The sequence below is a fragment of the Panthera uncia genome, chromosome C2 (assembly GCF_023721935.1).
Source record: "Panthera uncia isolate 11264 chromosome C2, Puncia_PCG_1.0, whole genome shotgun sequence".
In the NCBI taxonomy this organism is placed as follows: domain Eukaryota; kingdom Metazoa; phylum Chordata; class Mammalia; order Carnivora; family Felidae; genus Panthera; species Panthera uncia.
The window spans coordinates 46,864,501-46,890,540 of record NC_064810.1 but is presented as its reverse complement, the minus strand read 5'-3'; the positions used below and the strand labels follow the sequence as shown (position 1 = coordinate 46,890,540).

The following is a 26,040-nucleotide window of genomic DNA, read 5'->3' as shown; positions in this document are numbered from 1 at the left end:
ATATACCTCATTTGTTTTTCTAAACCATCTGATTAAGTTGTAGACATCTTTTGTCTCTAAATATTACCAATGTATAGTTCCTAAGAACAAAGATAATCACTTACCTAATGGCAGTGCAATGATCAAAATCAGGAAACTTACATAGTAACATTATTATTATTTAATCCATAACCTAACTCATATATTTCCAATTGTCCCAATAATGTTCTTTCTGCATTATATTTCCTAGTTCAGGATCCAGGATGACATACACATTTAGTTTTTACATCTCTCTGGTTTTCTTTAATCTGAAACAGCTCCTCAGCTTTCCTTTGTTTTTCTGGACACTGCCATTTTTTAACACTATCTTTTAGTTTGGGTTTGTCTGATATTTCCTTAATATTAAATTAATTATGCATTTTGAGGGGCAAGAATATTGCAGATGTCTTTCTCAGTGCATAACATCAGAGGCACATGTTGTCATTTTGTTCGATTATTGGTGATGGTAATTTTGATCACTTGGTTCAGGTGTTACTACCAGGCCTCTCCCCTCTAACGTGACTATTTCCCATGGCTATTAATAAGTAATCTATGGAGAAATTCTCTGAGATATATAAATACCCTATTCCTCACTAACTTTCACTTTCTAGTTTTAGCAACCATTGATACTTCTAGCCTGAATCAATGTAACCACAATGGTTGCAAATGATGATTTTCTAATCTAGCATTCATCCTCATTCATTAATTGCCATTCTACTGTAAAAAGAGCTTTTCCTTCTTATTCATGTAGAATCTATTTATTTATTGCCACTATGAACTCACTCACAGATTCTTATTTATTTTATTCTTTTAAAGTTTACTTATTTATTTTGAGAGAGTAAGCATGAGTTGGGGAGGGGCAGAGAAACGGAGAGAGAGAGAATTCCAAGCAGGCCCTGCACTGTTAGTACAGAGCCTGAAATGGGGCTTGAACCCACAAACCGTGAGATCACAAACACATGAACCTGAGCCAAAGTTCACAAGCTTAACCAACTGAACCACCCAGGAGCCCCAGATTCTTATTTTAATACGAGTTGTATTTCATTATTATTACTAGTTACTCTGTTGCTCAAATTGTACTACAGTTGGCCAGTGGGAGTCCTTTCAAGCTGGTTCCTGGGTCCTTCTGACATGTCCCTATCATTTTTTTGAGCACTTCATAATATGCTGGCAGGAAAAGATGTTTCAAGGCTCATCTTGTTTTTCCTCCACCAGCCCTGAAGTCAGTCAGCCATTTGTTCAAGGAGTACTGTTTCCTTTTAGTAGGAAAAGAGATTCAGAAGCCAAAATCTTGGTGCCATATGTGCTCATTGCTACTGGGTGCCATTGCTTCAAGGCCCTTGTAATGAATGGAACTAGAAAATCTTTCATGCTTTAAAAAATTCTTCATAAAAATGGTCCCAGGGACTTATATCATAAAGTTATTCCTTTTATGTCAGGTTTTGCTATGTTGAGAACTGGTTCAGGTGTTTTAGCATTTGGGTCTCTGTTACACTTGATTTATATTATAATTATATTGACTACTAAACATTATTACCCCAGATAGATTTGATAAAATCTCTGAGAAAAAAGGTCATATTTTATTTATTCATTTTAGCCTCAAAGCCCATCAACGCTCAAATCACATAATAGACAATCTTTGAAAATTATATGACATCTGGGATTTGCTTCCCAAGAATCCACCATGGGGGAAAGGAATATAGATGTAATAAAGATGGCCATGAGTTGATGACTCTGGTAGCTGTCACAGGGGTTCTTTTTTTCTCTACTTTTCTCTATATTTGAAATTTTGCATAATAATAATTTTTTTAAATATTTATTTTTGAGACAGAGACAGAGCATGAATGGGGGAGGGTCAGAGAGACAGGGAGACACAGAATCCGAAGCAGGCTCCAGGCTCTGAGCTGTCAGCACAGAGCCCAACGTGGGGCTCGAACTCACGGACTGTGAGATCATGACCTGAGCCAAAGTCAGATACTCAACCGACTGAGCCACCCAGGCGCTCCAATAATGAGATAATTTAAATGGTTATCAGGACAACATGGATCCTTCTCTAGGGCATTATGCTAAGTGAAATCAGTCAGACAGAAAAAGACAAATAGTATATAATCTCTCTTATATGTAGAATTTTAAAAAAACAAAACAAAACAAGCTCATATATACAGAGTGGTGGTTGCTAGAGGCTAGGGTGGGAGGAATGAGAGAAAGGGTGGAAAGGTTAAAAATACATACACACATATGTAAATAAATAAATAAATGCAGAAAGTTCAAATCTGTTCCTTAAACATAATAAGCACATGGAAATTTCAGTTGATGTTCATATTTTAATTTATTCTCACATACAAGTGGCTTGAGAATACTGCTCTAGTTCTATGTCAGGTTTTCCCAGATACCCTTGGCCTCAGACATAATGGAAAATTAATGACCATAATGCTACGCTGTTCTAAAATCTGTTTCTAGAAGCTCAGTCTTCTAGTTATTTTTTCTGGAATCCCAACAGATGACCCCAAATATAATAAGAAATTCCAATCTCTGGCTACCTTGTTCTAAGTACATGTGACAGGAATAGGGCAGGTTGTCATTCCCAGAAATACATACAATAATTCCTTTCCATCCTGTAGTAGCTAACAGAGTGGGGGAAATGTCCAACAAATTCACATTTATTCAGCATGATATTTTGATTAAGAGATTAATAGATGTTTAGCTCCTGAGTGAAAAGAATCCATGCTTTTTATAGGAAGGTTTCAGTATATCCCTAGAATATGGGAGCAAGGACTAAAAATTATTCTGAAGAATATGGCCATGATCTTCCCTTGGCATTTCATTTCAATTTGGTTACCCTAAATTAAAAAATTCACTTTAACCCCATAAACATAACTGAGGCTTTACAAATGTTGTGATCATATAAAAATTCTCCTCTGACTTTATGGCTGTTAGAATAATTTTCCGGTTTACTTAAATCTCTCTAGTTTTATAAACATGTTTTTCTGAAGGAAGTTAATAACACTGTTGGTCCATATCCTTCTAGATATCATGGTCTAGAGCTGCACCTTCTAATAGGATAGTCATTGGTCATATGTGGTATTGAGCACTTGAAGTAGCACTTGCTGATTCACGTTAAGATATTCTCCAAGCATAGGGGCACCTGGGTGGCTTAGTTGGTTGAGCGTCTGACTTTGGCTCAGGTCATGATCTCGCAGTTTGTGAGTTTGAGCCCTGCGTCTGGCTCTGTGCTGACAGCTCAGAGCCTGGAGCCTGCTTTGGATTCTGTGTCTCCCTCTCAGTCTCTCAAATTAAATAAACATTAAAAAATTTTTTTTAAAAAGATATTCTCCAAGTATAAAATACACAGCAAAATTCAAAGAATAGAAAAAGAATAAAATATGTCATTAACAGTTTTCTAGAATTGACTACATGTTGAAATTATAGTATTTTGATATAATAGATGAAATAAATATAATATTAAAATGGATAGAAAAGAAGAGATTATAAAATAGTTTTCTTGGAAAGCTATTACATAACAGTGATATGGAAAAAAAAAAAAAGAAACCATTTAAAGGCAACCAAGAAATATTCCCTTAACTGAATGAAACAAGTTTCTGCCTCCCCTATGGCAAAATTTCTTCATTGGTTTGGTGGCATGGAAAAAACTCATGGTACTTGGATTACCAGGAACCAGAGGGTTGTATAAGGTTCATGTGAATGCCTCTTCATTTAAAATTTAAGAAAAAAAATGCTTATAGAATGCTCATTTATTTATGAATTTAATTTTTCAATACATTTTGTCTAAGGGACTTGAAAATATCCATGGCTTTAACTGCCACACCACTAATCTAATCATCTTAGAAGCACTAACTTGAGACACACACAAAAATCTGGATAGTCATTCTGAATATACACTTATGATATCAGAACAACTCCTAAAAAGTTAAATAAGATAAATAGGACTTAAAGCTTCTTGGACAAAGACAAACCCCAGTATTTTGCTTAAGAAATATATGAAGATGACTTTCCTCAACAGCTGAAGTTGCTTTCTGATACTTAAATAACTGACAGTCACAATAAAAAAATGGCAAAGTACAAAGCTGCAGTCATTGAGATATCCTATTTTGGGGGAAAAACCCCACTTCAGACAGATATATTTACATGCACACACTGCTCACAGATGACAATGGACATTCTCCTGAGGCTGTTTATTTAATAGAAAGTCTTGGCTTATAAAGCATGCCCCTCCTTCTCATTAGGAAAACTGACACTGATATTCTTTATCAACAGTATTTTAAGAAAGTCTTTTTTGAATTATGAGGGTTTCCCCACCATACATCTGAGCTCACTATCTTACCTAAGTAGTAGATATTTTCTGTCATGTTTAAAAAGCATGTGTCTGCTCAGTTTTACTGATAAGGAAATATGCTAAAGTGACCAAAAGCGGTCAATTTAGATGGGATTTAAGGCCCCAAATAATTGTTTCCATAATTTAGGCACCAGAAAGAATCTTTGGGATTACTGGATATAAATGACAACCTTTTAACTAATGTTGATTCCAAAGGTGCATTCCTTACTAATGCTAGTGTGAAAATGCTAGTGAATTCTTTTCTATTACATCTGGGCACAATCAGAATGCTAACATTCTGCAGCCTGTACATTATAAATAAATAACAGACCAAATAACTTCTTCCTGCTGCCATGTGCATACATTTTCTCCAGACAAGAAGTGGTGCATTAGCACATATTTGTCTTTTGGCTGCAGCCTTTTTTCTGAGTTCCTGGACATACTGGTGGGACAGTCAAAAAAAAAAAAAAAAAAAATCAATGTTGTGACCACCAGGAAATTATCTCTTGATGGAGCCTTGTGTCTGTAATCACGAGCATCCAGTCTTGCCAATTTCACTGGATGATGATGCAAATTTACTTTTTTCTTAAAATGTATTAATGAGTCATTAATGTAAGCAAAAGAAAGCATGGCAGGGTGAATAATAGCCACCATATTTCTTCAATCAAACATCCATACTTTGTGCCTGTTTGTGGTTTCAAAGATCTGGATTAAGTAACATGATTCACATCTGAAAAGGCTGCTAAAAACTGGATTTTGGTTATCATTCGGTCACACATAAAACAGCTACTTTTGCACTACATTCCCACATTTAGAAAAAAATGAAATTGCTTCCTCTGAGACAGGTATATTGCATACTTGACTTCTGAATCCTAAAAGCAATTCATGGAAAGAATAAAATTTAGATGGATAAGAACAGGGCTAAGTCACCTCATAATTCTCAATATATCAGGGATTTTCATTTAATTCTGATCTGTCAAAGAGGCACTTTCTGAAATTCATTAAGCTTTCCAGTTTTCCTGTGGACTATTTAGAATGCTCCTGTCCTAATATTTGCTTTCTATATTACGGGGTAAGAATTTAGGGTAGGGCAGCTGAGGGGCAGTAAAGGTTTTGGTGTAGGTAAGTTACCATTAGAGCTCAACTTAGGAATTTAGGTCTTGTAGACAGTGTTTGCTGTGGAAGTTTTACAAGTATTAGTCATGACCTTCAAGCAGATAACAGCAAGCTCTGTGATTTTCAAAGGGGATGTGGGAATGAGGGTTTTGATGGAAGCTTTCCAGAGCTGCAGCTGCTGTACTTGTGGGTTTTTCATTGGTTGTCACTTGATAGAGGTAGGGCGGGAGGAACAATTCTTTGAGGGCAAGTTCAGACAGCGAATAGTTCAAGGCTGCAGGCTGCCTAGAAACTGCAAGCAATGAATGGACACACAAACCGCAAATATTAAAAGACACAATTGGTGTGAGTTTTCACGGTTTTAGGGTACTGAAATTATTCTGTTACTGTACAATAACCACACAGAGTAAAATGAACATAAAGTATGGATAGTCAGCAACATACTTGAGGATGGGTTTTCCAAATTCGGTTTTGTTTTGTTTTGCTAACATTTCTTACCATGGCAATGGTACAGTGGAGACAGCATAAACTTTCATGTCAGGGAGACATAGGTTTGGCCCTGCTACTTTGTGTGTATGTGACTAGGCCTCAATATCATCTTCAAGGAGAATGATAGCGACCTTGCAGGGCTGCTGTGGGAATGAATGGGATTATAGATGTTAGGTGGCAGCAGATAGTGGCTGTTCAAAAAATGTTTATTATATTATCATTATCATAATAATTAAGACTCCTTTGTTATAAGTAACCACACTACCAGTTATGCAATTATTATAGGTGAGTTGACCTACGAAACAACAAAAGCTTTATTCAACTGCATGTAAATCATTCACACTGTTTTAATAAATGGCCCTTTATGATTTTGAGTTTATGGGAGTTTAAAAATTTTACCAATATAGCTTTTATGTCTTAAAAACAGATTTTTATGGGTTCTTTCACCACGCAGAAGACATATTCTATGAGAGCTTTACAACGACATGAAATAGTTTGTGCTAAGGAGGAATATGGCTAACTGCCTCCTCCCTGATTCAGACAAGCTTCTCAATGATTCACTGATAACGAAAACCACCAGCTGCCATTACTAATAAAATGTCCTATTGGTTCTGCATACCATATGGGAAACTCCAAGTCACATGTCCTTTTCTAATTTTTGCTTTTCTTCTCAAAGGCCAGCTAAAACCTGCCTTTCATAAATTTTAGGACAGTAAATCAAAATAGAGAATGTGGAATTTGACCTAGTACCAACTCAGCTTACCTAAAATAGAATCAAGAGTCAGGGCATCATCCATCTACTCTCCCTGCATACACATACCCATCAGTCATTTCCCCTACCACATTTAAATCATCTGTCCTCAGGTATCATATTCTGTGTCTTCACGTTTTAACACCTATGGTCTTCTCAGATTTATTCCTCTAGGGCAGGGGTTAGCACACTATGGCCAGTGGGTCAAAATGTGGTCTACAGTCTATTTTTGTATAGCCCATGAGAATTATTTTTACATTTTTAAAGAGTTGGGAAAAAAAATAAAAATTAGAGTAATTTTTCATGATACATGAGAAATAAAATTTAAATTTCAGTGCTCATAGTTTTATGAGAACACAGCCCTGTTCATTTGTTCATGTATTTCCTATGGCTGCTTTTGTGTTATAATGATAGAGCTGACTAGCTGCTATAGAGACCGCAAGGCTGGCAAAGCCTAAAATATTTACTATCTGACCTTTTACAGAAGTTTGTCAACACTGTCCTAGGGGGTCTTTCTCTTAGGATAAAATAAGGCAAATACACAAAAGATACACTGCCTAATCTCTCTATCGAGCCAGCTTTGGAAAGGAAAGAACCCAGTTTGGCTTTTCAGTAGGGGTGGAATGAGACCATAAAAGAAAGTTAATTCACACAGGATATAGGAGAAGTGGGTCTCAGGTTTTGTTTTTATGTTGGTTCTAGTCCTGTAACGTGGCTTCTCTCTTGTTGGGCTTTCAGTTTCCTTCATGTTTGAAAAAAAGGCTCCTTCACTGCCTTAACTGGATCACTATTATAATACATGAAACCCTCCTGCCATCTCCGCCCTTACTCCACGTCCCAAATCAATCCAGGGCCAGTGCAAACGAGGGGAATGAGGATACTGGAAACTTTCCCATAGGACTTCAGGATGAAGTGTGAAACCCAGTTTTAACCTTTGGAGATGGGTCCCCAGTGTGACCACATATCTACTATAATAAATAATTCATCCTAGTCTCCACTGGAGAAATGGGGTACCTTAAGGCATATGAGACTGAATCACTTGTTTTCTGGAAATTCCCTATTATAAATATGACTGTTAAGCACATAGTTTAAAACTGTTTTTTTGTCTGGTACATTACCTTTTAAATTATAGCAGAAAAAAATAAGCTCTAAAATTGGACAATGGGTGGAGATGCGATGGACCAAGAGATAATTTTCAAAATACAGTAGTATGCAGAGATTTTCTATGCACACAGATATTACCAGTTGGCAAATAAGTTTCTTTCTTTCTTTCTTTTTTTTTTTTTTTAGAGAGAGAGAGACAGCCCATCAACATGGGAGAGGGGCAAGGGAAGAGAGAATCTTTTTTTTCTTTTTTTAAATTAATTGATTTATTTTGAGAGAGAGAATGACAGCACGAGTGAGCAAGGGAGAGGCAAAGAGACAGGGAAAGAGAGAGAATACCAAGAAGGCTCCATGCTTTCAGCACGGAGTCTGTCTTGGGGCTCAGTATCACAAACCAAACTGTGAGATCGTGACCTGAGCCAAAATTAAGAGTCAGATGCTTAACTGACTGAGCTACCCAGGTGCCACAAGAGAGAGAATCTTAAGCAGGTTCCATGTTCAGGCAGAGCCTGATGCAGGGCTTGATAGATCCAACAACCCTGGGATCATGACCTGAGCTGAAATTGAGAGTTGGACGCTTAACTGACTGAGCCATACCAGTATTGCAGCAAATACATGTCTAATTAGAGTTACTATCTCATGCATTTAATAATGTAATACTAACCTATAAATTCTCATTTCTCAGCTAACAATAGGCTATATATAATTGCACAGTAAAGAAATTTTATCATGATTTACATTAAAAATAATTTAGCCCTTACTGGGTTGCAGATTAACCAAATACTTTTAACATTCCGAGTCCTTGCTGTATAGTAGGAAAGCTGACTGATTTCGATATCATGGATCTCCCTTTCACTATGTAGCTAATTTGTATTTGTGTGGTAATGGAAGACTAGTTATTGGGTTTCTGTCTAGTGTAGAAGGTTAAATTGCCTATGGGTACAATGATTACTCATCATTCCAAGAGGTGAACAGAGCTTGGAGTCTTGGCCTGCTTTTTGGTCATACTGAATTACTAATGCACCTTTGGAACAGGTGTTCTCAGAGGGAAAACAGGTTCTGAGAAAAGACTAGAGTGGATAACACATGCATGAATGAGAGTGAACAGTAATTTTTGTAAGTAGAGAGGACAAATAGCTGATTACAACTGTAATGAAAGGCATCCAAACTCATTAAAATTAGAGCTGGTAAAACCCTTAGAGAACTCTTGAGTACAAGTTTCCTTCATGGAAAATCAGCATGCATGTCAGGTAGCCATTGTACAGCTTTTGCCTGGTCACTCACTCATTTCTGGTGGCAGAGAACTCCCTTCTTCACCCAGGCCAGCTTACTCCATTGTGGTACAACTCCAATGACTACAGTCAAAAAAATGCCCAAGAAAGTATGGAAAAGAATATTTAGCTAGAAAATAGGAGTTCCAAATCCCAACTCAGTCCTACATTAATTCTAGCTGTGTGACATTGAAAAAGTCTTTGGTATCCTCTGGGCTCAGTTTCCTCATCTGTAAAATAGGGTCTCTACGGTCCTTTCCAGTTCTGACTTTTCTTCTTCTCCTCCTCCTCCTCCTCCTTCTTTTTTTAAAAGATTTTATTTTTAAGTAATTTTCACACCCAACATGGGACTTGAACTCATAGCCCTGAGATCAAGAGTCTCATGCTCTCCCAACTGAGCCAGCCAGGTGTCCCTGAATTTCTCTACTTCTATAATTTCCACTTAATGCTACTGAAAATCAGTTGTGAGAAAGCTGCAAAGAGCTGTGAAGTTTTTCTTCTTACAAATTCTCACTTATGTCACAGTGTACTGCCTCTGAATGTTCCAGGACTTTCTAAACTTAGACCTAACACTTGGTCTTTACCTCAGCTTTCCAGATTACTTATAGCTTGATTATGTTGGGCTATTCATATATCAAATATTATCATGTCCCAGAATCTGCCTTTTTAGTCACCAGATGGCCAAGGTCAAGCTACAAAATCCCTCTAAGTGGCTCAGTTTGGATTGCCCAATTCTGGGCAAATCTCAGTAATGTTTTACTGTTCTCGTATGCTGAACTAAAAAAGCCTTGCTCTATCTTCTACAGAATGTTAGTAAACTGCTCAACATTTGATTCCTTTTTATGATTAGAATACATAGGCCAGAATAAACCATGAGCTCAAGGACAAGTTACACCTATCATAAAAACTGCAATTAGTGTACCTTTGGTATAGTCTAAGTATATATAATTATTTTTTTAGAAGCAAATGCTATACATTTCAATGTGATAGTAACTTGGCAAAGTTGCAAATGCAACAGTAAAATGAATGACCATTTAGCATTTAATGTATGTAACTAAAGTGGATACAATTAAAAAGACTGAATGTCCCTGGGGAACATTACTTTATTAAACAGTCCTCATAACCAAAATCTGTAGTGTTATGTAACTAAAACAAAACTTATTTCCTGTACAAATAAATACATTTAGTTATTTTATTAAGATATTTTAAAATAAACTTACATTTTAGTTTTAAATATGAAAATAAACTAGTTTTTTCCCAGTCATTTAAGCACCTCTAACCCCCCACTTTTTTTTAACAAAAGGAAGGCAGTCTGGGTGCTGAAATAACTGCTAACAAAAGACTGACTTGGTTGAAGAACATCCCCAGGATGTATATATGTCAGACTTGAGTAAAAAATTATATGAAAAAAATTACCACTACAAATAGTTCATAGTAATGATTCCTGAGTCTTCCATTGGATTTTAATAACATCCAAACTCCTTACCTTGGTCTGAAACATTTGGCCCTGTTTACCCCTCCAACGTCTTTTCCTACCACTTTCCCCCCTTTCTCACTACTCTAGTTTCACTTGCTCTTTTCCAAGGTGGACAGGTTTTTTCCACCTGAGTGTCTTTACATATGCTTTTCTCTCTCCTTGTATGCTCTTCCTCTTCCTCATTGCTTATCTAACTCTAAACCCTGTGTTGGGGAGAAAGCAAATCATACTGTTTAAATGTTTCCTACTTTTCAGAGGTTTAGAAGTTCGCTCAGGAGGCTGAACTAATTTAAATAACATTTTCCATATTCAAAACATCAATATACTGGAAAAACTGTGTTGTGGCATAAAACAATAAGCATACACTAAAGTTCAGCAGAGTGAAGTAGAAGGAGCCAGTGTGTAGGAGTGGAGTGGAAGAGTTCTTCAATGGTTTCCTGAGCAGGGCAGGTGTAATGATGCAGCCACGTGCTTGTCTCCAAGCTGCTAGGTACAGCTGGGGAGGTGCTTACTCTTCTTTTTGACCCTAGGTCAAAGAGGGTATAGGATGGATTTGGCCCATTGAAGAGTTCTGTTCAGTCCAAAGTTGAAAAATTGTTTTTTTTTTTAATGATTTATTTATTAAGTATTTATTGAGCACCTACTATGTGTGAGGCACATTTCTAGATTCTAAGTATATACAGCAATGAAGAAATATACAAAAACATTTGGAACCTATATTATAATGTGGAAGATAGGTAGCAAACAAGAAAAATATGTAGCATATAAGATTTTGGTATGTGGTGAACAGAAAACAAAGTCGAGAAGGGCAGAGGAAGGGTAGTGTATGCATGTGTGTATGGCTACCAGCTTAGACAGTGTGGCTAAGGAAGGCCTCATGGAGAAGATGACATTTGAGCAAGGGGTTGAAGGGGGTGATTGGGTCTTAGAGATACCTGAGAAAGATCATTCCTAGCAAGGGAAGAGCAAAGGCAAGCGTCATGATGAAGAAATGAACAGGTGAATCCAAGGAACATACAGGAGGCCACTGTGGCTGCAGAGATGAGGTCAGAGGGCCTTTATGGGACATTGGGAAGACTTTGGACTTTGCTGAGTGAGATGGGAAGCCTTTGGAGGGTTATGAAAAGAGGAGCAACACGAACTGGCTTATGCTTCAATAATATCCCTCTGACTGCAGGAGAGAAAGCATGGAAGGGAGACCAACTGGGAAGCTACTGCAGCAATCCTGGAGAGAGAGAACAGTGGTTTGGGCTATAGTAGCACAAAAGAGATCTGTAAAAAGTGATCAGATTCTGAATATATATGAATATATATGGAGGGTAGATCCAATAGGATTTCCAGATGGACTAGATGTAGGTTTTGAAAGGAAGAGATCAGTCAAGGACAACTCCAAGGTTTATAGTTTCACGTGTAAGAAAGAAGTTGCTAACATTTAAAATCAGGAGACTTAATAACCGAGACTTCCAGCTTCTCCTAAAACACTAGAAGATATGGTCAAATGTATACTTGTATTTTTCACAAGACAAAAATCAGCTGGAGATGGGAAGCAGCTTCCCCCTGGAGATAGGACACTGGCCCTTTGGAGCGCTCTCCTTGCTGTCTTATACCTGGCCTTTTAGGTAGTAGACAGCTGTCTATCACTGCTGCCTGATTGCCATAGGGCAGCTTGAGTTTAAGACCCCTGCCCAAAGTTCTCTCATAAATTCACTGTCTTACAATACAACATAAACATACCCATAAATTCTGACTAAAGAAAGGAGGGTTTTGACAAAGTATTTGTTTCTAAACGAGTATAATAAGGGCACCTATTATTCTAGTTTTCCCCTCCATAGTGATTTGACAACAATCTGAGACAGAGGTCCACCCTCTGTCCTCCTTCTCAGTGAAAAGAGAAACCCTAGAAGAAAACCCCCTTCTGCATATTCTGACTTCATCAGGTCTAAATCCCACTCACTTGACAGTCTGTGTCCCCACTGCCCAGTAGTGACGTATGGCACCTGGACCATATCGAGTCCAGCACCATTTCTCTCTATACCCATGATCTGTAAACAAGGGTGCTCTGAGATCTAAGTCGGTACCAAGGGACACTGGCTCCAGGCTGGTGGTATCACCAGCAAGATTGGTGACTGGCAAATTACTTCTTTTCTCTGGGCTTCTGTTCCCCATCAACCAAGAATGGAATTGGACTATAGTAAGGTTTCTCCAGATCTAATGTGTGAACAATTACCTTGCTCTAGGTGGTTACTCAGCTTCACTTACATAAGACTCATTGGCTTAGAATAAAGTGCTTGGTAATATTATCCCTGTAGAAGATCTGTTTCCCTTCAGCAAATAAAAATAATGTATACCCAAATATCTTTTCTGTTGTCTGTAAGGAGCTCAGTTAAATGCAATGTTCAATAATAACAAAACTTTTTACGTCAGGGATTTAAGTATAGCATTTCCCCCCTTCTTTCATATTCATCCTAATGGTTTTGATTTTATTTTTAACTGCCCAGTTGTAGGTGTATTTTGACTCTAAACAACATCAAATATTTTCTGAAAGGGGGTGAGGCAAGAGGTAAGCACTGGACGGATGGGGCAAGATAAGGAAAGTGATTAAAAAAATCTTTCCAACTTGATACTAGAAAAGTCAGCACATATGGTTTGTGAAAGAGATCATATAAATATAAACCTTACAGTGCTGCCTCAACCTAAAAGCGACTTTGTCTGAGGTCCACACCCTTTAACAATTTGTTTTTAGAGGGACAAAAGCAGCTATGAACAGTATGGGGCTGTGGATGGATAAGGAGGACAAGGCCTACTGAAAAATTCTTCCACGCAGCATCTCTCTTTCTTATTAATTATGGTCATTTAAAGACAAAAGTGATAGATTTCATAACCTACATTAACTCCTTCTAATAAAGAAGGATCAGTTTTGATATCAAGAGGAATTTAAAGACAGACGTGCGTTAATTAGTAACATAAAAACTATGGATAAAGTATCTCTATATATTTGCATTCATAAAGGGCCAGGGTATCAGTGCTCCTCTGGTACCATAGGAAAACTCTGGCTTGAGAGTGAGGACACCCAGCTTGGCTACCAACCGGTCTGACAACCTTGGGCAAGTCATGTAACCACCCTGGGTCTCATTTGCAAAATGAAGAAAATGATGAGAGTACAGATTCAGAAGTTCTCATAACTGAGCTCCACCTACCCAATTCTGTCCTTTTGTTTAGCTCAGGACTGAGCCCACACATACTGAATCCTAGAGGCCAGAAGGCTATTCTCTAGTGTGCACCATGCACTTCTTCCAACTGCTTCAATTATGTTTGTTCCCAAACCTGTTTATGCCCGTTGGACTTGTTATTGTAATCATATAATTTAATCAAATACTATATAGAGTGATGAAATATGACAGTGAAAGGCAGGAGTTGTTTGCATGTAAAAACATTGAGCAGTTTGAGAAGAACTGATAAATGCAAAACCCTTAAAACAGCTATCAAGGCAGGTACAAGTTAGATAAAGTCTAAAAAGAATGGAAAATAAATTGTTGAAATCTAGAAAGATTCCTTCTAACGTCTTAATGCTACTTTAACAACGTTGAAAACCATAGAAAATGCAATCATTAAGGTATAATTAATGCAAGAAAAATGTTAGGAAATTATAATCAGCAGACCTATAATCAAAGAAAAGGCCTTGGCCCCACATCAAGGCTTCTACTGTAATGGGAGGGAAGTGAGAACCACAGTAAAATGTCACAGAGGCCCCATGCTCTTATTTAAAACCAGATGAAACAGGCAATGATGACACTGAAAGAACTTCCCAGGAAGAAGCTAGGGAAGGAGAGGGAAAGTGGAGGATGGGGTTAGGGTTGTGGGAAGGACAGGCAGACAGACACACAGATATCACTTTTGACAGTCTGGCTTGCCCCTGCCAGTCTATCAGCAGAAGGGAGAATGAATCCATTTCTGCGGAGGATTACAGGCTGGTCTCAAAGTTCCTAAGAGGTAAACGTTTCTTTAACTACTAGAGTTAGTAGTTAAACTCTGCCCCTGCCTCCTCAGAGTGTGTGTGTGTGTGTGTGTGTGTGTGTGTGTGTGTGTGTGTATATATGTATACATACATATGTATATGTATACATACATATATATACACACACACACATACACACACACACATATACACATATATGTATTATATACACAATTGACAAATTGTTTAATGAGTAATAGTATATGTTGAATTTACCTGGGCAAAAGACATTGAAAATGAGAACACAGGATGCTCTGATTCTGTGAGAGTAAGACATACAGAGCATGAATAGTCCCAGGTAGAAATAATAGTTTTCAATGGCAAGACCAGGCCTGTAATTTTCTGCAGCACACCATGACATCATGGTTTATATGAGGCCAACTCCATAAATCAAGCTTTACCTAATTAAAGATTCTTCTGGAGATCTACATTATTAGAGCAAATAATTAAAACTGCCTAGGCAATAATACAAGCCAGATCTGTTTACAAAAGTGTTCTCCCTACCCCCAACTCTTTTAGTCTCACTACCACTTAAAGATCTTTCACATTTAGTAAATTATAGACTTAGAGCATTTCTTTTAGTCTGACTTCACTTTCAAGGAATTCTTCAATTAACTTTACGTTGCTTTAAGCTGTTCATCCAACGAGAAAACAATCTGTGGTTTCTGACTCCTTCGCGTGCCAATGGCTGCCATCCATGTTTGACTTTCAGACACACTGTCTCTTGAGAGCCAGGCTCTGTTTTCATAAAACCAGCCAGTTGTCATAGCATTTTGACAAGCACTATAGAAAACAAGGAACAACACTCCGTGGTGGCTAAACTGAATTACCACTGCAAGGGTGACACCGCACTGGGGCGTACATGACACCCACACCCAGCCGCCTGGCCTGAGCCAGAAGGTAACACATACTCCACTTTCATCTGTGACCTTTCCATTTTCAGGCACCATCTCTTCACCACCAATTCCTTTCTTTCCCCCTGCCCTCTTTTTCCCAAATGGCTAAAACACCCACAACTTGTGGAAAGGTGTGGCTACTCTTAACAACAGGCAAAAATGCCAGTGAAAATCTAGGAAGCCAGAGATTACACTGCCTTTGCAACGGTTACAGTGCATCTAGTATCAGATCTTCAGCCAAATACAGTGTAATGAAAAAGCATGAGCTCAGAGGTGGGACCTCAGTTCAAAACCGAACTTTCTCAGAATCTGGTGTAGCACCTCAGTTCTCTGCTTCTTCAGGCTCACGCACTGATTTCTGAAGAAGTGCAAATAATAACGGGGCAGTGGAAAATAACAATGAGAATTAATGGTGGAAATGAATGATGCGTTTGGATGAAAAATATTTTTAGATTTTCTATCTATTATCCCTGGGTCAGACAGAATGGAATTTCTCTCCCTTTCCTTTCACCTTTGCTTAGCCAGTTTCTGAGTGTCCCTCACCTAAGTCCATCCTGTGGAAGCACCTGTGAACTCAACAGAACAATAAACTGAGAATGATATTTTGAAGGCCTCTTGGATACTCAAGCCCCAATATAAAATGCATATGCAGGTTTTCAAAATTCATGCTTATTGCTATTCCTGTTATGGGTGTGCAACTGTTGAAAATACAGGCCTTTCCAAAGCAATGGAATGAACACTGGCAAAGCCATGGCATAAGCATGCAGGCAGAGCTAGGGGAACTAGAACGAATGCACAGGCTGGGTGAGCCCAAAGGCTGACAGTGGACTTGGCACTGGTTCAATATGGGCTGGCAATGAAAGGGGGACCAATGGAAGATCTGCTCTTAGAACAGAACTGTGCCTTGACTCCCCTCTTAATGCTGGTACTGCACCTGAATCAAAAGATCTATAGGATTCTTGAGAGATCCAAAGTTACTCTAATATCATTCTTTTCCCTTGATCTTCCTCTCTATTTTATTTAAAATACCTATATGGATTTGATTATATGCTTTGTTCCCAAGCTATTGCACATTTTATGTGGAAAAAGAAAATAGTATTACTATGTTTATCTTGTGTCTCCTCCCTTCTTCTCTCCCTTCCTTTTTCATTCTCTGTCTCAGACAGACAGACAGACAGACAGACAGACAGACAGGCACATACACGGGTGTAGCATGCAGGCTATTCTTCCTTCTCCATTAAAAAGATCAGAATTTCATAAAGTATCGTTCTTTCTTTAAACTGCACATCACTGTTTACACCAACCTATCTTTATGTCTATTCTCAGACTTAAAAAAGACTAGCAACCAAGATACGTAATATAAAATTTACTAATTTCTTCAAAACATTGCTTTATGGAGGGCCATAATGGGGTCATAATGCTGATCTTGCTTCCAACTCAGAGCTCAAGACGGCTCTTCTCCTGCCTCTTTGTTCTCTCTGGGCCTTAGATTCTCTGAATAAAACAAAATGTTATAGAAATTTTCTCTCCAATGAGGCAGTTTTGAAACTCTGGGAGGAGTTCTTTCTCTCCTGAAGCTTTTTGCATAATCCTGTGTACTATTAGTTTATTTCTTGATGTATAGGTAATAAAGATGCCTAAGTTGGAAGGAAACAAGGAACCAAGAAGAATATAGTTGAGGACACAAAAACTTAAGTTTCACTTCTTAGCAACTCCAAAGAATGAGCTTATTATGTATAATGAGAGTTCTGGAATGTGTCACCAGAAACGCAAGTGCTTTTAACAGTTTGTTTGATGCCCAGAATGGCAGTGACACTGAAATGACTATGTTCTCTAATTTTCTGGTGAGAATGGCAAGCTGGGGAATCCTGCATTAGGATTTGAGGTCTAGGCAATGAAGAAAGATCAAAATTATTCATTATTAAAAAAAAAAAAGCCCTTTTTTAAAAAGGATTTTTTTAAAGTAATCTCCACATCCAGTGTAGACCTCGAACTCATGACCCTGAGATCAAGAGTCTTATGCTCTACTGACTAAGCCAGCCAGCCTGCCCTAAAATAGTTCTTAGTAATAAGTAAATAGCAACATGCTTACTGGCTTTGTAAACTTTAAATTAAATCATTAGAAATAAATGTTTTAAAAAACTTCAAGACTATTTGAAAACATATTATCAGTCATTATTAATTTTTAACCTGCTGTTCCTTCTGGTGAGAGTAGCATCAGTAAGGCTACCTTCCTGTCAATTTATAGCTCTGTCTTTTAGGCCTTGGCAAAAGATTGTACCCTATCTGTAGCCCTCAGAGAAGAACGGCCCAGAGCAATGCTGGATCTCATGTGATCTATTTCAGACCTTCAAAATACCTAGAACCTAACGAATTGATTGTTTCTAAGCCCATAGCATCTATCGTCTTTTGGAAGTTCAGTGATTACAGAGAGAATATTTTGGTTTTCTAGCGTAAACTTGTACAGATTTTGAACTTGGGGAACTTACAGCTTCTGGCTGTAAACTTGTCTTCTACTAAGAAACCACAGCACTAGACCATAAGTGAGAGGATCCAGCTTTTAGGAAATCTGCAACTGATTTATTTGCAGAATAACAAAATGAATTGCAAAGAATGACATGAAATAGAAAATGGTGTGGGAGTAATAAAATATATGAAGATACAAAGGTTTTAAAAGATTGCAAGGAAATGAAGACATTAAATGCCACAAAATTTTAGAAAACAAAATTATAAGGTATATGATATGCCAGAAAAATTGTTGATTATAGTAAGGCTTTCCAGGGAGTAAAAAAACTTGCATGGCTAATTTCCCGAGTGATTACTGAATCAGAGATATTAATTAGAAAATAAAATTGCAGACCTGCCTGGGTGGCTCAGTTGGTTGGGCATCCGATTCTTGGTTTCAGCTCAGGTCATGATCTCATGGTTCATGGGGTTGGGCCCTGCATCGGGCTTTGTACTGACAGTGTGGAGCCTGTTTGGAATGCTCCCTCTCCCTCTCTCTCTTTGCCCCTCCCTCCTGCCCCCCCCCCCCCACTCACTATCTCAAATAAATAAGTTAAAAAAAAGAAAGAAAATAAAATTGCATATAATATATAGAGATTTCAAGTCAGTTTTCTTGTGTCACACTCCTCCTAACCTCAATCTCATGGTAGCCACTTCCTCTAAAAAACAAAGAACTACTGCAGCTTTCCAGAATTCTCTTCCATAAATTCCAGGTGAATAAAAAAAATTAAATGAAAATAAGCCATGAAGTTAGATGACAATATAAGGAAAATTCTTATTCCTTAATGTTGTGATAACAGCTTGAAGGAAAGATTATAGAGTGAATCACACTCTTAGGAAAAGATACATCAGCTTACATTTATATACAGTTTAAAGAGAGAAGACTTTTAAATAGAAAAGGGAAAGAGTCTTTTAAAAGACTCTTTTAAACGGAAAGAGTAATTAGCTATATTCAAGGATTCTAGAAATAATTTTAGAGAAAAAAAGATCTCATACTGTCTTTATAAGGAGACCAAAATACCACAATTTAACTTTTAATGGTAGATAACCCAAGGATTCTCGTTTCTTCATCAACTGACTCTTCAAAAAAGATGTCAGTGTACATGCTGCTGGTAATACAAAGTGCATACAGAGGAATTTCGTTCTTTGGTTGCTATGGTGCTTCCTCTTACTTTTATTTGGTAAGATGGATGCCAGGTAGATTTAGTACATAAATAGGACACAGGGTTGAAGAGGCTAAAAAGGTGTTGAAAGGTGTGAAAGGATGTGATGAGCTAACTAACAGTTGCTAATGGTGGTACAGGTATGATTAACATGGTCTTGGGAGGTGCTTAAAACCTCATCCAGCTTTACTGCTCTAACCGGTACCACAGCCTTGGACATCTTTGCTCATCTAACACATGAGTTCTTACAGCTCTGTACTGCATACACCCTGGGTCACACTTCCCTCCAGCACTGAATTCATTTTCAGCTAAATTGAAAATTAGAGCCATATAATTTAACAAATATTTTATAAATGCTAATTTTTAATGATAGACATTTTTAGGACACATCATTTGACAAAGGAGAATATCAAAATGAGCCTGCTATAGAAGTTTCTACTAAGAATTCTATGGTATATTTTCACAAACTGAATTTGAAAAATTAATAAAAATCCATTATAGGTCAAAATTAAACCAAATCTCAAGCAAATGTAAAATGGTTCATAAGAAAGCTATGGACTATAATTAGATGGAAAATTGCTGATTAGTATTTCAAGACAAAACTAACTCTCACTTGGTCATTGGATAACATAGACTGAGGTGTTACAAAATCTGAATCTGTTTCTAGAAGGATTATTAGAAGGACTAAAGAAGGACTATTAAGAAAAGGGATAAAGGAAATGTCTGCTTCATAAGTTTATAGCAACATTTCATGTATCTAAAATGTTAGAAGAATTCAAGAGATTTTAGAAATAAGCAAAAGGATAAAAATGACTCTTGAGTGGCCAAAATCTACAAATTTCACAGACTTCACATAAGAGCTTCCTAGTGTGCTCTTATTTGAATGTGTATCCATAAGGCTAGTTGTTTTAGTTTCCTGCTCACAGAAGAGGGAGAGGGAGGGTCAGCGGGACATACTCACAGGAGTTTGCCAGTCCTCACAGCTAGGAAATCAGAAAAACTATAAAAAGCTGACCCAAGAGTCCCAAAACACAGCAGTCAGCAGCTGTTTAGTACAGTGGTAAAGAGATGGTGAAGTATCCAAAAGGGCCTGAGAGGATCATCACATACAGGAGGTGTTAAATAAACACTTGCTGAAAGGAAGTGAACTCAATGATGACCTGGGGTCATCAAAAAAGTTTAAATTATGATCAGCATGTTCTTTTTTTTTTTTTTTTTTAATTTAAAAAAAAAAAATTTTTTTTTCCCAACGTTTTTTATTTACTTTTGGGACAGAGAGAGACAGAGCATGAACGGGGGAGGGGCAGAGAGAGAGGGAGACACAGAATCGGAAACAGGCTCCAGGCTCCGAGCCATCAGCCCAGAGCCTGACGCGGGGCTCGAACTCATGGACCGCGAGATTGTGACCTGGCTGAAGTCGGACGCTTAACCGACTGCGCCACCCAGGCGCCCCAATCAGCATGTTCTTTAAAAGAAAAGAAATGGAAATATTTTAGAACAATGTTCATCTAAAATAATATATATTTTTAAAGTTTTGGAGATTGTGACAGTATTAGGGGAAAAGCCTCCATGTATTGAGAAAATTTTATTGTCTAAAACCAACAGGGAGTCTGGGTGGTACAGTCTGTTAAGCGTCTGACTTTGGTTCAGGTCATGATCTCGCAGTTTTTGAGTTTCCGCTGTGTGTCGGGCTCCGCACTGGCAGTGCAAAACCTGCTTGGGATTCTCTCTCTCCCTCTTTCTCTGCCCTTCCCCTGCTCACGTGCTCTCTCTCTCTCTCTCAAAATAAATAAATAAACTTAAAAAAAATAAAATAATCTTCAAAGATTCTACAGAGTGGAGGTTTTCCTACAGTACAAGTATCATCATAACTTATTTTTCTGAGTATATTTAAACTTTTAAACTTAATCATAAAGCGGAAGTATGATAAAACAATAGCTATATATGTATACTATGTATATATGTATACACACACACACATATATACATAATTTAAAGTAAAAGAAATTCTTCCAATACAGATTTTAACTCCATTAACTACAGGACATACTTCCTCCTCAAGTAATCATTTAAAAAAAATTTTTTTTAATGTTTTAATTTTATTTTTGAGAGAGAGAGAGACAGAGAGAGACAGAGTGCAAGTGGGGGAGGGGAAGAGAGAGAGGGAGACACAGAATTGGAAGCAGGCTACAGGCTCCGAGCTGTCAGCACAGAGCCTGACGGAGGGTTCGAACCCACTAATCATTAGATCATGACCTGAGCTGAAGTCGGAGGCTTAACCAACTGAGCCCGTCAGGCACCCCTCAAGTAATCATTTTTGCTTGCTATAGAATCAAAATAAAAATATTGTGTATTTAATTATATAATGTAACACAATTTAATAAAATTTGTTATAAGTATTAACACATTTTATCATATTGGTATAGTTTTAAAGTACATAAGGACTACACAATAGTTCTGTATAGACAAATAAACAAGACAAACAGACACACACAGACACAGACAGACACACACACACACACACACACACACACACACACATTTCCTTCCTTCCTTTTCCCCCCTCCTTTCTTCCATACAGCTTTCTTATCAGGGGTTGGGGATAGCACAGAGGAAGAGCAGAACAGAATGATTAAGAATTCTTAATTTCACAGGGTCTAGAAAGAGAAATGGAAAGAAAATTAAAAATAATAAAATGAGAAAATTATAACCTTCTAAAGATGTCACTACTGTTGTTAGTTTTCCCTAAAGTGTATTCTGAATTAAGTTAGTTCAGCAAAGCTAAACTTGTTTCTTTGTGTAGGATACTTTAGAGCTTTTACCAGATTAATCTTCTTTGCACTGTGGTTCTTCAAAAGATTGCTATTTTTCTTCAACTTACTTGACTTTTGATAGTACATCTCCCAGAATTGGTGTTACACAAAACACAAGTTGGGAAACACTGATGGGCACCATAGCAGGGTTTTCAAAGGCTGTGACTCTCACTCTCATCCTTGTTCTGAGGACTGCACTCTAGGATACAGGGAGAACGTCTGATTTTGATTTTATAACTTACAAATGGTTATGACTCATGTCTTGTTGGGATCACAACTCAGGATGCCCACACACTAGACATTTAATACATATTTATGGACATGGACAGTACTAAAAAAGTATCACATTTGCCCTCATATCAGTGATTCCTGATCACCAGTGGGTAGTTTTCCATTAAAAAAAAAAAAAACACATTGGTAGAGAGTGCAAAGTAGACTTCAAGATCAAAATAAATCTAACCAAAAAACAAATCTAAACTGAAGATGGCTGGGAGATGGCAGCGTAATAAAAAGATGAGTGAGTATAGGTGGCCGAAGGTGTTAGGGCTCTCACAGATTAAGAGAAAGCAAACTGGGCTATAAAACCTTGTTAGTTTATCTAGAAATATCAAAGGAAGTTATGATTTGGATAGAAACCTTAGAATGAAGAAAGGGACTTATCAGCCTGTTTTAATTTATTCCTTTATTATCATGTTATGTTCAAACAATTTCTGGGGTGTAATTAGTTGCCTTACATACAACTGATTAATAACAGAGTGGCACTAAAGGATATAAACAGCTCTAGCTCTCAAATCAGGTAGAAGAGGTCATCCACTTCAAATTAACAGGGCTGTTCTGGTGTGCAAGATAGTCTTTTTGGGGTAAACTTGGTTAGCATGAATCAGCTTAAAAAACAACTACTTTTCAGTACTTATGTTTGGGATATACACACATGCGCGCGCACGCACACAAACATTTGCACAACATCTCATTATTATGTATAATGCTCACATGTGGTTGAGATTTATACATTTGAGGGTGCCTCCCCTAATTAACCAGATACTAAATGAGTACCTACTATATACCAGGCAATATGGCAAAAGTGACAGCTACAAAAATGAGCAACAACAGACAGTCTCTAAATTCATGGGGCTTTCAGTCAGGTGGAGGCAAACAGAAGAGGACACTGAGGCACGGAGAATTTAAGAGCCATGTTTCTTTTCTGTATTGTCAGTCATAGCTATAATAACTTTTACCTCAATAACCACAGCATTCAGTTTCAAGCACCATGAGAATTCTAGAAGCAGTGAACCTGAGATTGAGATTATTAAAAAAAAAAAATCATTCAACAGCTTAGAAGGAACTTATTTTAGAAAAGAAACAAAAAATATGGTCATTCCATTTTCTATTAAATTTAATTTCAGAGACTCTCTGCATACTTTATCTAATACAATTTACTGGCCTTGAAATGAAACTGCTGTTAGAATATGCTTAGTGTGTCCAGCAATCAGTCCATCACTGGTCTTAGTCTTGATACATACTCATTTTATAACTGAGGAAACCACATGTGTCTGCCTTTTCTGATGACAGTTTAGTTGAACTGAAGCTAAACTGAGTGTATGCAATACTTAATTTGGCATGGGTGGGAGGGTCTAAATTCTTCTGTAAGCATCAGAACTACCCTCAGTTTTTATAATATTAGGGAGGATTCTTAGTCTCATATGCTCCTACAATTTACCAAGTGACATGTGTTCAAGAAGTTCTTGATTTTCTCCAAAGTTATAAAATACAATACCAGAATGCTGGACTTCTCTTTGGATAGGCAATTTCTAGGGAAATACAAAAAAACATTTTGTTTGGTTTTGGTCTTTCAATGACATTAATGAGAGAGCTAGAGAGATTCTCGGGAAAGAAAGAAAAATCAGCATTGAAATTAACTTATTTTTATATAATTCATAAAATTTATAAAATTCATTTTATATAATTCATAGCAGAATTTACATCTACCAATTTCCTTCCTAGGAAGGAAGTAGGAAGGAAGGAAGTAAAGATATAAAAAAGTAGAATTTTTAGATATTTTATCCTTTTGGAATATAAAAACAGACGAAGGTGTCAGAAATCCTATCATGTTTATTTATTTTTAATTGTTTTTTTTGAATACTTTGAGTTAAAGGATACCATTCATCCCTTGCTTCTCACCAGCCACTGCCTTCACAAAGGTTTTTAAAAGAAATCAAATTTATGTACATGATGATTAATATGGGAATTATCAGAATCTCAGCATGAGAAAGTGTCCCTACAATATCATACATTGCCAAACACAAGGTAATTGTCATTAAAATGGGAGATTCTTCATTTAAAAATATCTCTAATATTAAAATATTCACACTCTCATTTAAAAAGTCATCTATCCATTCATTCACTCAGTCAGAAGCAGAATGCTTTACAGAGCAGAAGTTGTTTCTACCCACGTGCTCTTGGACTTATGGCGTGGGGCCTATTGTTGGGTAGATATGGGATAGCTTTCTGATCTATAAGGAACTTTGTTTCAGCCATAAACTTTCTGAGTAGAATGCCAATGTCATCCTATCACTATTTCATCCAATATCCAAGGACTGTCAGGCCTCTCAGTCAGCAACAATAAATGCCAATTTTCCAAGGTCTCAACAGGATTGGCAGCTATGAACACCAGGTATTTAGTTTAAACAAATAAGAAGGGGGAGAGGGAAGAGACAACGGAGTAGCAGAATCAAAGGAATATGGCATACAACTGGTTCTCTGGGTATTTTAAGCTATGTCTTTTTACCAAGTTAATCTCTAGAAGAAAACAAAATTTCCAGTCAAGAAACACTGGGAAAGGTATGATGCTGGGAGTAGAGTTTTCAGGCCCTACTCAATAGATCTACTCAATGGATCAATATGTGCCTGGTTCTATGGAGAAAGAAACATTCCCTGAAGGAAAACAAATTGCTAGGATTCATAATTCACCTACCTTTGCAGAAAGTGTACCAAATATAGACATTCTTCTTATTAGTGAAAAGATCCAGAACAACAGGGAAAAAGCCATCTGATGTTATGATGTGCCCTTTTGTCCCTCTTATTATACTCACTCTTAGAGGCTTCAATCTTCCCTTGTTACGGACTACAAACCCTGGTACCATCTCTGTGCCACAGAATCTTGGTTTCGTACTTCCAAAATTATGTATTTTGTTCCTATCTAATAACTGTGTTTAAAATGAACAAATACCTGAACACTTAAAACTACGATTCCAAAGAAACGCTCTCTGATGATTTAGAATGCTTTTCCCAAAATGGAGAGCAACCTTTTGAGGAATGTCAGGTTTTCGCCAAATATAACTGGAAAGCCAGTACTCTAAACTTATTCTTTGAAATAAGCCCAATCCTTTTTAAAATACAATTACATATACAGCAGTCTCTTCTTATCCACAGGGGATATGTTCCAAGACCCCCAATGGGTGTTTGAAATCGTTGATAGTACTGAACCTATATATACTGTTTTTTTCCTAAACATATATACCCATCATAAAGTTTAATTTATAAATTAGGCACCGTAAGAGATTAACAATAATAACTAATAATAAAATAGAACAATTATAAAAATATATTATAATGGAAGTTATGTAATGTGGTCTCTTTTTCTCTCACAAAGTATCTTATCGTACTATACTCATCCTTCTTCTTGTGATGCTGTCAGATGAAAAAACATCTATATGATGAGATGAAGTAAGGTGAATGATGTAGGCATGGTGATGTAGTGTTAGGCTACTCTTGCCTTTCTGAGGATATGTCAGAAGGAACTTCATCTGCTTTTGGACCTGTGGCTGACCACAGGTAACTGAAACCACAGAAAGGGAAATTGCAGCTAAGGGGGGACCGCTGTAATAACTCTTCTACTTCCTGAAATTCTAAAAGACTAAATTCACAAAAATAGATATGAAAAGGTAGGTTTCTTTTTTTCTTCTCTTAAAAGAGTGTTTATGTATTGTTTTAAGAGAGAGAGAGAGTACAGAGTGCGTGTGTGAGTAGGGGAGGGGCAGAGAGAGAGAGAGAGACAGAGAGAGAATCCCAAGTAGGCTCTGTGCTGTCCGT

General features: G+C 37.3%; 1 protein-coding gene and 1 non-coding gene across 2 annotated transcripts in view; both read right to left on the bottom strand.

The window, feature by feature from the left end:
* The window catches only part of CMSS1 (cms1 ribosomal small subunit homolog), a 380,113-nt gene that overhangs the window by 151,297 nt on the left and 202,776 nt on the right, over positions 1-26,040 (bottom strand). The gene's annotated exons all lie outside the window — the stretch shown is intronic.
* Positions 9,419-9,491, bottom strand: TRNAK-CUU (transfer RNA lysine (anticodon CUU)). The gene has a single exon. It is a non-coding gene; the product is annotated as a tRNA-Lys (tRNA).